This window comes from Rhinolophus hipposideros (genome assembly GCF_964194185.1).
Source record: "Rhinolophus hipposideros genome assembly, chromosome: 7".
Classification (NCBI taxonomy): Eukaryota; Metazoa; Chordata; class Mammalia; order Chiroptera; family Rhinolophidae; genus Rhinolophus; species Rhinolophus hipposideros.
The window spans coordinates 46978186-46992379 of NC_138053.1; positions in this window are offsets into that span (position 1 = coordinate 46978186).

A 14194-nucleotide genomic window follows, 5' to 3' on the forward strand; every position below is an offset into this window, starting at 1 on the left:
GTCAGCACATCTTTGGCATCAGGTATGAGCTAAAAATGGCTGTTGCTTCACCTCTGCCCTCCAAATTTCACAGAAGACTCTCTCCCATAGCCCACTCTAACCAGAACCTTGTAGCCCTTTCTAACCAGAAAGGAATTCTAAGAAATACAGGTCAGCCTAACCAAGTTGACATCTTACAAGTTCATCATGACCTTTAAGACTCTTCCACCTGGGTCTCCGAGCAACTTGAATTTAGTATATCCCAAGCAAATCTTATCATCTCCCATTCTAAGCCTGCTCCTCCTATTTTTCCCTATTTCTGTAAATGGTACAACTTTCTATGATCAAAACTTCCAACCCACTAAACTCCTCTCTTCTCTTTCATACCCCTTTTTTTCTCCCACCAGTCTGTAAGTTGGTTAGTTCTTCATTTTACAGTGCCCACCCCAGTTATGTGAGTCCAAACTCACCAGGTGATTATACAGTCTCACACATTGACTTCATATTTAGTTTGATATAAATCCCATTCTGGAACCCCAGAAGTACAAGGGCTTTTTCCCCTCCAAAGACACACGGAGTGAGTTACGGTGGAGGAGCCAGCATGCTGTTATCATTATTTAAACCAAGAAAAACACTGTGGACAAGATGAAAGATCTAATGAAAATGTGTTCTTATTCCTGATTCTAAAATTTTAACAGCTGGGCTTTCCCATGTGGAATAATGTTACATAAATAACTCAGCCAGGAAGCAGAGGGGCTGTGAAGAAGTCCAACAGAATGATAGATAATCTTGGATACTCTGAATATCACACCCAATGGAATTACCAAAAAAAAAAAGAAAAAGAAGTGGCCTTTGGGTGAGCTGGTGCTAGTCTGATCAGCAGACTTTACAGAACTTGAGTTATGCAATATGAAGTGTACAGAAGTTTTCTTGCCACTTAAGTATAAGTATATTAACACTCTATTTCCCAGGGACTTTTTCTGCTCCATACAAATTTGTCACATTTTAATTAGTCATGCAAATCTACAGAAAATGGCTCTCAGAAAATAAACTTATTCAGATTTTAAACTGAAATTCTCATATTTAATTTTCTCTTAAAGGGGACAAATATCACTGAGTGCATCCTATTTAGTATTCTTGTCCACATAATCGAGGTATAGCTCATATTACATTTCCTAGTCCCAATTTTCTCTTCCACTGAAGTATAGATAGTCACAGTCATAGCACAAATGCCAAAGGTATTATGAGAAAATAGGAGTGAGGAATAGAATTGCTGCTTAAGAAAGTGAGTAACGTTCTTTCTCCTCACATAATAGGAAAGTGGTGAGAGGGGGCTGTAATCCGTATGGTAAGTAGAGAACTTTGGGGCAAGTCTCTTCATCTCCCTCAGGTTTGGGTTGGCCCTAACTTATATTTTTCAGCAGGTGCTTAAATGTGGACAAAGAGCTCTTAGAGAGTGAAGATTCATTTTTCTCCAGACATGTTCTTGGAAATCCTACTGTACTTGCAAGTTCTACTTTGTGAAATGTCCCCAGGAACATTGCCACAAGTTAGTTACATGAGGGCTCCCTTTGGTTATTTTTGAAGAGTTACAGGAGACATTCTGTGATTTTAACAGTGGTTACACTTCAGTAGGAAACATTCAGGGAACATGAACTTGTTACTCCTTTTTTACCTAATCCTGAGATTACCCGTATCTGTAAATATCATCTTACCCATTGGCTGCACCATGCAAAGGGAAATGAATATCCACATCAACTTGAAAGAGGAGAGAAAATAGAAAATACTTCTAGGCCTTTTACTTATCATTTCCCTCAACTCTCTGCCCTTCATATGTTTTTACTCACTAAGATCCAAGGAAATAGGCTAATAATGTAGCTGCCTCTTAGCATAGTATGAGTCACTAAGCAAGAGATGCCTCTATTTTCCATTATTAATTCTTCCTTCATAGAAAATAATAGTAAACTCTTGAATGACAAGCCCTGTGCTTGAGGGATGGTACAATGAGCCCTTCAGAATAATCTAAGAGACAAAATTCCATAGTATTTTTAGTCTAAGACCTAAAAATGATTTTTAAAAATATGTTCTCACTGCAAAATTTAAATCTATGAATTACAGAAAATTTAGAAAATGCAAGTACACAAAAAGAAAAAAATAAGATTTCCAATAATCCTACCATTCCAAAATAACCATCAACTCTTCATGTAAAGGTATTAATGCAGAGAGAACATACATAATTTATGTTTACAAAGTGGGATAAAATAGCACATGCTATTTTGTAGCCCCTCCATTTAACAATATATCATAAACATCTTTACACAAATTATAATTTTTCTATTATACCATTTTTAAATAATTGGAGAATATTCCACTATAGAAAACAACATAATATTTGTAACCTATAACGTATTAATTGCAATTATATTGTTTCCACTTCAGAAGTAATATATTTAAAAGAATAGCATGACACAAATCACATCAGTGTCTACTACAATTCATTTATATCCCCCAGGTACTTCGGTTACATGGATATTCTAAGTTTGCACTTAGGACTGATGAACAGGCTTTCCATTCAGGATAAGAGGCACAGGTAGGCAAAGGAGTTGAGTGCTTACTTCTGATTATTTCAAGGAAATATCTCCACCTCTTCCCGACAACTGAAATTACACCCTTAAATAACTTAATATTGACATCTTGTCAACCTTTAATAGAGTAGGGCACACTGCATTTTAAATCGTTCCTTCCCCCCACCACTATGAGTCTTCAGTGAAGTAACTGCATGAAGGAATCAGCGGCTGAATTACCATATTCGAACCCAGTTCTATTAAACATTGCAGGACACTGAGCAAAACAAACACGTTCCCCAGGTGGAGAAAAGAAATGAGGTATCTGAGAAGTGAGAGAGACAGACTAACAGCAGATACAGGAACTTAAAAGTAAGCCCTGGTTGTGGGCATCCTGTAGGACAGACTGAGCAAAGCAGCCCTGGACGCAACAGCCGGAATGCCATGCGGTGATTTATCTACCGGCACTTCTTCTGCCCCAATTTTTTCATCATCCAGGATGCAGTGGGTCTATAGCTCCATTTTAATAATGGAAGTTGTGGGGGATCAATTTACAGAAAATGTGGATAGAATTTATTTATTCTACGAAATAGAATATTTATGCAGCCAAGAAATATATATTGAAGTATTGATATGAAAGAATGCACAGAATCAAGTGATGAAATCATGTTCTACAACACTTTATGTCATGTCTTAGTGTAAAACGTCCTGTATATGTGTTGTATATGTGCACATGCACACGTGCATATGTGTGCACACGTGCACGCATACACACACGTGCTTATAGGAAAATAGCTTATAAAAATACATACCATGCTAATAATAGCTTTCTCTAGTAGGTAGAAATAACAGTAGTTTTTCTTTTATTTTTTAAGTCTGTATTTTTATGGCAAATGTATATGATAAAATAAATGTCAAGTATGTGCATATGAATTTCACGTTGTACTTTTTTTCTTCATGCTTGATATTTTCAGACCATCAGACTTTTGTTGGAACTTGCTTTATTGATTTTTCCTCTCTTTGTCTCATTCCCATGAGAATGTGAAATGTCTTTGTCATTTTGTCTCCAAATCTGTTGCTCTATCGCCCCTTGTTTCCACTTTCTCCCACACTCGCTTTCTCAAACTGGATGTTTCATACGAATTTAAAGTATTTAAGGGTGGTCACTCCTTATTTGCCTTTAGAAATCCAGAATGTGTACAGTATTTAGTAAACTTTCATCCATCATGTAAATTCTTAATTCTTTGAAGAAGCACAAATGGACTGAATTTACCCCCTAATGCCCTGACTTCAAGCATTTTCAACCATCAAGAAAAGTAAATCATTTAAATTTAGAACTGACAAGAAACAGACTCAGTTATCTCCAGCGTATATGCTAGAGAATAGTCTGCCAAGGGGTTTGTGTAAAGGCAAAAGATAATAAACTTAAACTGTATATACTAGTCAATGAAAGTTTTACATACACAACAGAGTGAGTGGTCCAAGTTCCAGAAATAAATGCCTTGCAATGAATATAAAATTAGTGCCAAGTAAATGAGTTTATTTTTTGAGAGATGAAACAATTCTCTTCCATCTCAAATGAAATGAAATGCGTCTATCTGGGATTACATGGCACAAAGATGTCAACTTTATACATTTTTCTGATTCTCTGGTTTATGACAATAATGGCAAACACATCTCTGTCCACTTTACATGTCTTATAAAATACTGGAGAATTTGGTATTTTTACAGCATTCAAGTATGTACAATTCAAGGCTTTTGAAAAAAATGAAGCATTTGACAAGTTTTAGTAAGAAAATCTCTGAACGAATGATTTTATAGTAATTATGTATGGCTTTGGACATATAGAAATGTTGTTTCTATAATCCTGTTATTTACTAAAATCAGGTTAATGGATGCCATGCTGAAGAGGCCTGTTATGCAGGGGTCGTGGCTAACGATTGAAGTCTTCTCATCTAATGATTTATTCTACCTTCCTTACTAAGAGTTCTTAGCATATCAAAAGGATGTCTAAGAATTAACAATTAGGTAAGGAATAGATGTGTCAAAGAGGCATAATTATTTAGTTTTAGGGTTGTTGATGAACATAGTTTACTGATTGAAAAACTTCAGGATTTAATTTCCACTTTCCACATACACCATTTATTTACCACCTACTGGAACTCCATGTAAGGGAATGGAAAGCATATTGACTGGACAGTTTTAATGGATGTCTGGTGTGGCCAGGCCATCAAAATGGAAATGTATGCTCAGTTCTGACTTTTTCCTTAGCAAAACACAAACAAAAAAAATGTCAGTCCAATTGAATTCAACAAGACATGAACTTCTTCCTTCTATTTAGATCCTAGCGCTGAACTCTGGCACTTCTGTGGACATTGTGTGTTTTTGTTTGAGCGATGTGTAATTGGCTCAAGTTTCCTCACTGGACCCTTTAGGAATGCCAACCCAGCTTAGTTGTCCTGCTTCTCGGTAAACAGTCTCACATCAGGTGTGGATGACACTTGACCAATGTAGACAATCAGATTCTTTCTCCCAGGAATTTGAAATCTGATTTAGACAGACAGTGAGGCTTGGAGTAAGCGGAGTTAACATGCATAAATGGCAGCATTCTGATGAGATGCTCACGAAAACCCTCAAAAAACTTTCCTATTCCTTTCTTTTAATATTTTTTTCTCCTTAAATTAATCGAATTTTGTTTCTGTTGTTTGAAATGAAAATACTATTCCAAGCACACTCCTCTCAGAAGGCAGACCAGAGTTCAAATACATGCAAGTTATCCAGAGACTCTCGCAATTATGTGGTATTATTTTACAGCTACTAGAGAATCAGGAAGTGCTCATTGCCAAGTGCCCCTCCTAATAACATCCTCCAACATGTGGCTAGTTGAACGTTCCCCATCTTCTAACTAGGATGGGGACAAGTTGATGAAGTCAAGGAACAGCTAAGTGATGTTTTTGAATACTTGAAACCTTCACAAGACATGACTTATGAGGCATTTACTCTACTTATGTCTCTATCATAATTATGCTTCTTATTTCTCAAACACTTTCTATGTATTTAAGTCCTTTAATAAAAAGAAAGTTCTTAGAAGATCCATCAACATATTCAGATGTCTAGATAAATCATAAGTCATCTTTCTATGATGAGAAACAACATGTGACAGAGATGCGAAAATGCGTATAATTCCTGCCAGCTTGACATGATAATCCATCCACTTCCCTAAACAGCCTTTTGATATAACAGACTGGCAGAAACCATTTTATTCCACCACACCACAGGTTCATTAAATTGTGGTAATTAAGATTATAACAGTGGTTTAATTACTTGTGCTTCTTTCCCTTACTCCACAGTGTAACGCCTAATTGAAGTATATCCCATAAGAGAAAAAAAGAGGGGCAGAAAAATTATGAAGTTTTTTGATGGCTGCTTAATTCAAAGAATTTCATAAGGAAACTTAATTACAATTAATATTTGAGCATTCACAGTGCCAGGCACTAGCCCGAAGACTTCCAATGTACTATTTCCTCATCCTTGAAAGCACCAGATTCCAGATTCCAGATCACCACTTCCATTTATTTTCAAACCATGATCCTGAAAGCCTTAGATAATCCTTAAGGGTTCCTGAAACCACAGAAGGGAGAAAACGGTCAGCACGTTGGGCTACTATTTGAATAGTAATATTTGGATTCTTCATAAGACTTCATTTGAAGAAAGGGCTTCACTTGACCTGATGGTCCAGAGTATTTCAGAGACGTAGTCAATAATTGGTTAACCTAAAACAAGAATATAGCATCCTGATCCTTCTCTATTTTTCTTTTCCAATGAGCTTATTCCAGAACACACTAATTCCATTTGCTAGGATGATTTCAGGTTCAGGTAAAAGGAAGCATTACTCTTAATCTTTTTACCAATAAAAGGGAATATATTGACTCTAATAACGGAATCATCCTGAGTAATCCAATAGATTCAGAGGTGGTTTGATCCAGAAGTTGCGATCTATAACTGTGAATCGGACTCTGGTTATTTACATAAAGTTTTCTCAGCTCTGTCCTCTATATGTTTGCTTTTGCCTCCCCCGGTTTCTTTCATCATAGCATTAATGGCTGCAGCATTTCCAGAATTTGCCCCCTCACCATATAGTCCATAGCAAAAGAACTGACTCTTCCTCATTTCCTGATGAAAAGCAGGTAAACTCCTTTCCCATCATTCTTCAGCAAAAATCCCTTCACATTTCATTGGCCTGAGCGAGGTTCTCATTCCTAAACCAATGACTATGACAAGGGGAAACCAGATGCTCTGGATGGCCTAAACTACCCAAAGTACAAGACCACTCACAGTGAAGAAAATTAAGGTTCCCAAAGGAAAATCAGTGTACACTTTCCAAAAGAAGGAGGACATCAGTGCTAGAGAGACAACTGATTCCTCTATATATACCAAAGTATTTGCTCTAAGAGAGGCTGGAGCTATAGTTAATAGCTAGAAAAATAGAAACAGCACGTTTTAGGATTGACAGTGATGAGCAGGCTAACCAGTAATTCAGCCAATTTGTCGGTGAGAATCCTACTGGTAGTGAGTAAACTATTATACTACGCTCAGGCTTAGCCAGCGAGGAAGGTAGATGACCAAATCTCAGACTGGCCAGGTGAAGAGCACCTGAGTCCCCACAGAACAGGGACTGACAAACGATGGCCCTCAGGCCAAAAATTGTCCATAGCCTATTTCTATATGACCCATAAGATAAGAATGGTTTTATATCTTTAAATTATATATATATATATATATATACATGTATACATATACACATATATACGTGTGTGTGTGTGTGTGTGTGTGTGTGTGTGTGTGTGTGTGTATATATATATGGAGAGAGAGAGAGAGAGAGAGAGAGAGAGAGAGAGAGAGATTATATGAAATTCAAATATCAGGGTCCATAAACAAACTGTGACTGAAACACAGCCACACTCATGTATCTACATATTGTCTGGGGCTGCTTTTCAAATATTTACTGTCTGATGCTTTATATAAAATGTGTGCCAACCCTGATATAGAATACTGGTGCTCTATGTATGATCTTTGACTAGTAGCATCATTATCTTCTGGAAACTTGCTAGAAATGCCGTCTTAAGCCTACTCCAGACATTTGAATCAGAAACTCTGATAATGGACCTCAGCAATCTGTGTTTTTAACAAGCAGTCTAGGTGACTTTGATGCCATTTTGAGAACCACTGGTGTAGAAGGATATTAAGATGAAAAAATCTGAACTTGCAACCTCAGGGAGAGGGACACTGAGCAGTGTTTTCTGATGCAAACGCACAAGGCATAGAGCTTAATAATAATAAAAATAACAGTATTAATAATTGTAATGTTTATGGCAAACTTAAGATGTGTCAGCCATTTTGGTTTACATTTATGATCGTATTCAAACTTCACAATTAATACCTCTATGAAGTAATTACTATTATTATCCCCACTTTATAGCTAAATAAATTGAGGAGTCACGAGATTAAGTGGCTAGTCATGGTGTTAGTAAGTAGTGATTCCAGGCTAAGAACTAGATGGTTTGACACCAGGCTCTTAATGTCACTTGCGTTTGAGTTCTGTCAGCTAGAATCATGAAAATTGTCCTGAAAAAAGAAAGTGACACATAAATACCATCAGTTTTGAAATCAGTGGTGTTCTTTTATGTAAAGTAAGAGGCACTTTACAGCTCCATTCTCTTCTTGCCAACATGTAGGCTTTCTTGAGTAGATGTAGAGGAAATTCTACAACCATTTGTGGCCACTTACTAAATCTCTTTCTTTGCCATTGTCCATTTTACATAAATTTCAAAAGTAAGGGTACGCTCCACCACCAATCATTTTCAAATAACTGAGTCTTTGACTTTTGCTTTAATTTTTATATTGTAATTCCTTATGCTTTTGCTGTTTTCAACATAACTGTCAGGATAGTTTACTTTGGTCTACTTTTACAAGGCATAACAAGTTTTATTTTCTTTTTTCTGATTGAGGAGGCTAAGCAGGAAGGGGAGAATACATGCGATGAGAGAGATAGGGTAGAAATGAGGAGTAAACTAACATCAGGAGAAGCAGAAGTAGAAAAAAATAAAACAAAAAAAAAGATTCTTGATACTGCAGGATATCAAATCTAGGCTAAAGACACCTAATACCAGTGACTTGACCTTTTTATATTAGAAAAATAAAACCATGTTGAGATGTGAGAGACACTTAAAAGGTACAATTTGAATTTTGAACAATGTTTTCCATATGGTGCACATGTCATCCATAATCTTTACAGTTTTTCAGTTCACTCCTCAATGAAATTCACGTTTCCGGTTCCAGCCCATACAGACTAAAAATTATAGCTCTGCATACCTTAAAAATACATTAACAGTGTACAAAAATTATTTGTATTGCATTTTACACATAGTATAGAGATTTAATAAGAACAAGCTTTGATTTCTGAAGGATGAAAAATGTCAGGTTAATCTACCTGGCTACAATAAAGCAATTGACCTAATAGATCAAGGTCAGTTAGAGAAAATTTTGCTTTGTGCTGCAAAGTTTCTGATTCTGTGTATTAAATACTCTGAACCAGCAACTGTATGTGGAAAATGTCACACAACCCTAGCTGACTATAAGCAGATTAATCATTAATTGTTCTAGGATTAGACTAGAACATCAGAAAAAATTCAGCCTTATTATAGTGAGTTCTTGCAAAGATGGAGAATGAACTAGATTACTAATTTTTACATTTTCTTGGTTCATAAATCTCTTAGAAAAATTGATAAAACCTTAATATGAAGTGTGAACATCCCTAAAAACTATTACAATTATATGTTCAGGCGGTTATGAATTGTAGATTAGAAAACTCCAAGATATATGGATTTTCAGGTTTTCTTCTGATTCAAAATTCTTAGAATATATGATTCCATATTTTTCCTCCTTTTATTTTATTTTTTAAAAAACATTTTCATTTAAAATATAGCTAACATACAATATTATATTAGTTTCAGATGCACACCATAGTTGTTCAACATGTATATATCTAAGGAAGTGATCACCATTGTAAGTCCAGCAACCATCTGACACTGTACTGTTCTATCACAATATTATTGACTATATTCCCCATGTTGTACATTACATCCCCATGACTTATTTGTTTTATATCTGGAAATCTGGATCTGTTAGTCCCCTCCCCTCCCCCCTTTTGAATTTATCAATTGCGGTTGACATTCAATATTATTTTATATTAATTTCAAGTATACAGCAAAGAGGTTAGACATTTATATATTTTAAGAAGTGATCCCTTTGACTAGTCTAGTACTCACCTGGCCCTATACATAGATATTACCATATTATACACTGTATTCCCTAGGCTTTACTTTATATCTCCATGACTCTTTTGTAACTATCAATTTGTACTTTTAATCCCTTCACCTTTTTCACTCTGCCTCCAACCCCCTCCCATCTATTAACCCAACAAATCTAGTACCCATCTGACACCATACATGGTTATTACAATATTATTGACTATATCCCTTAGGCTAAACCCTACATCCCCATAGCTATTTGTAACACCAATTTGTGCTTCTTAATCCCTTTCCCTTTGGCCCCACACTCCTAATCCCCCTCCCATCTGACAACCATCAAATTGTTTTCTGAATCTATGAGGTTTTTTTTTCTGTTTTATTTGTTAATTTTGTTTTCAGATTCCACAAATAAGCAAAATCTTATTGCTTCTGTCTTTCTCTAACTGTTACACTCCACTCAGCACAACACCTTCCAGGTCCATCCATACCACCACAGAAGGCAAGAACCCATTCCCTTCTACGGCCAAGAAATATTCCATTGTATATATGTACCACCTACTCTTTATCCATTCTGCCATCAACAGACACCCCAGCTGCCTCCACATGTTGGCCATTGTACACAATGCTGCAATTGTACACAATGCTGAACAAATGGATGCACACAACTCCCTCAAAGCAGCATTTTGGGTTTCTTCCCTTAAATACCCTGAAGTAGGATTACTGGGTCCTTCATTGTCTCTTCTTATAGCCTTTGTTTTAAAATCTATTTCATCTGGTATAAGTCTTAGTACCTCAGCTTTTTTTTGCTGTTTTTTAATTTCCATTTTCATAAAACATATTTTCCCATCCATTTACTTTCTGTCTGTATGTGTTTTTCAATCTAAAGTGATTCTCTTGTAGACAGCATATGTAAGGGTCTTGTTTTCTTATCCATTCAGCCCTCCTATGTCTTTTGATTGGTACACTTAGTTCATTTACATTTAAAGTAATTATTGATACATACGTAGCCATTGCCATTTTATTATTCATAATTTTGATCTTTTAAAATTTTTTTTCCATCTTAAAAAAGTCCCTCTAACATTCCTCGTAATACTGGTTTGGTGCTGATGAACTCCTTTAGTGGTTTCTTGTTTGGGAAGTTCTCTACTTGTACTTTGATTTTAAATGATAGCCTTGCTGGGTAGAGTAAGCTTGGTTGTAGGTCCTCCTTGCTTTTCATCACATTGAATATTTTGTGCCAATCCCTTCTGGCCTGCAGGGTTTCTTTTAAGAAGTCAGCTGACAATCTTATGGGAGCCCTTTTATAAGGCTCCCTTTCTCTAGTTGCCTTTCTCTTGCTGCTTTTAGGTTTCTTTTTTGTCTTTAAACTTTGTCATTTTTATTATAGTCTGTCTTGGTGTGGGCCTGTTTGGGTTCATCTTGTTTGGGACTCTGAACTTTTTGAACTTGTATGTCTATTTCCTTTGCAGGTTAGGAAAATTTTCAGTCATTATTTCTTTAACTAGGTTCTCAATTCTTTCCTTTCCCTCTTCTCCTTCTGGTACCTCATGATGTGAATGTTGTTATGCTTGATGCTGTTCCAAAGGTCTCTTAAACTATCCTCATTTTTTTGAATTCTTTTTTTTTTTTTTTTTTTTTTTTTTTTTTTTTTTTTTTTTTGCTGTTACATTTGGGTGTTTTTATGCTACCTTGTCTTCCAAATCACTGATTCAATCCTCTCCTTCGTCTAGTCAGCTGGTGATTCCACTTAGTGCATTCTTCATTTCAGATATGGTATTCTTCACTTCTGATTGGTTATTTTTTATGGTTTCTATGTCCTTTTTTTTATACTTGCTATCTCTTTGTTGAAGTTCTCACTAAGTTCCTTGAACATCCTTATAACCATTGTTTTGAACTCTGTCTCTGGTAGGTTGCTTGCCTTCATTTTGTCTAGTTCTTTTTCTGGAGCTTTGTTCTGTTCTTTCATTTAGGATGTATTTCTTCTTTTCCTCATTTTGACTGCCTCTGTGTTTGTTTCTATGTATTAAGTAGATCTGTTACATCTCCCCATCTTGGCCGGGTGGCCTTATGTAGTTGGTGTCCTGTGCAGTCCAGTAGGATAGTCTCCCTGGTTACTTGAGCCCCAACATAGGAAAGATGGTGTCTGCCTGCCAGCTGGCTGGAAGAAGGACCTCTCACTGGGAAAATGCCAATGGTCCTCCAGTCCTACTCCTGAAGCCACACACCTCAGTCTGTCCCCATGTCTCCAAGGACTCCCAAATCACCATCCTTCCTTCGGAGCCCAAAGTGAGTGCCTGCAAGTGAGTGAGTCTGTATGTGGGACATTTAAGAGGATCTTTGGGTACGCTGTAGCCTTCTATCACACCCAAATGGTCAGAATCTCCACTGTTTTTCACAGTCAGATACTGTGGGGACTCCATTTCTCAGCACAAATACTCTGGGAGCCTAGTGTGGGAAGCTGGTGTCCCTCATTCCTCCAGGGGGAACCTCCATGGCCAAGATATCCCTCCTGATTCTCAACTGCCACAGGGAAGTTTGAGGCCATTCTGGGTCTCCATCCCTCCTATGAGTCTCGACATGGCTTCTTCTTTATATTTTTGGTTATAGGACTTCTGCTAAATTTCAGATGTTTCTCCTGATTGATTGTTCTATAATTTAGCTTAATTTTAATGTGTGCATGGAAGGACACAGGCACAGTGTTTATTTACTTCATCATCTTGCATCTCTCCTATGATTCCATTTACTTAATCATCTGAATTAATATCATTTAGGATAAGCTGATGGCTTATCTCATAGCTTACCCACTGAACTCTGGGAGACCTTGGGGGAGAGCCATTGAAATCCACTTCCCCATGGACCTAACACTGATAATTTTTAGGATATTTTGCATTTTCAATTAATTGCAACTTTTTATATTACAGAATTATATATTTTATATTACAGAATTATAAAAATTATAGAAATTTTTAGTTTCTTCAACAAGTGATGGTTGATTAGAAGTAATTAATAAATAGAGCTTTTTTTCATGTGTTCATATAATACTGGATTTCTGATTGTAGCTTTAGAAGTTGCATTTTATAATCTTTATTGGTTATATTTGCAGTCCACAGAGATTTGTAGTCTTTTAAAGTTATCAAAGTTAAATCCCTTTTGTACTGTGCCAGCGAGCAAATTTGGCTCACCATATATGCTTCACATTAGTTGAGGGAAAAAGACAATAAACAAAGTGACAATAATGCTCAGAGGGATTTGGTTTATTTAGGGATGAATGGCATCCCAGCACTTACTTGTGCTAATTGCCTGGTACTAGATTTCTGAAGGAGTATTTTTTATTTTGTTGCTGCTTATTTGTTTTCCACATGAGGGACTTTCCTTCAGAAATATTCTGAAAGAAAATTAAAAAGGTAGCGGGAAAGCATAGAACCCATTGGGGAAATAAATGGTATAATTATGTATGACACTGAAATAAATGAAGGCTTTCCTTCTTCCAATCCTGCATGCTCCTAATGATTCTGATAACTGAAGTGTTGGATTTTATTAAATAGAGCAGACGTGAACTCTCTAGAGATGAAAGCTGCTATTGAGATTCATACCTGCTGAAATGGAAGGATTCTCCTCCCTTTTATAGCTGACAGATAGGTCCGTAATGAGCACATTTTGTAGCTGGAGAGAAAGAAAAAGAAGATGAAAGGAAAATCTTTTAAAGACGAGGAAAAGAAAAAAGAAAAAAAGGAAAATCTCACTAATATAATGAAACCCCTTAAATTGTTTTCCAAGAGACAGAAAAAAGAATACTATTTAGAGGTCACATTGGCTGTTTGAATTAGGTTGGCTTTGAGAAAATAAATACTGTGTATGGGAATATAAGAATGTCTGTTAGAAACCACTTTCACACAATGAACAAAGGAATCATCCCTAAAGTGTGATTAATTGATGTTTCCTGTTCACAACAAATGTTGGCTTTCAAATCCTTATTTATTGTCTCAAGTATCCCTTGGGACTTCTGAGAGATTAAGACCACAAGATGCTTTAAGGTTTTTGTTTTTTTTTCTTGAAAAAAAATGTGCACATACGGATTTTTAAAATGTAGTGACGGCTATAGTGTCATTTATTTTAAATTACAGAATTAACATGTCATTAATTTTCAAAATAACATTTCTTTGCACCTTCAAAAAAAAGTCTAATTGCAATAAAATTTACTGTCAAACCCAAATAGGTTCTATAACTTTAAATGCAAATTACCAAACTGTTCCTGAGGCAAGTGAGAAGGATTGCATCCATCATGCTGTTATTTAAAATGAATTTTAACCCCTTAGTCTGACACCAAAAACACAGCCAGAT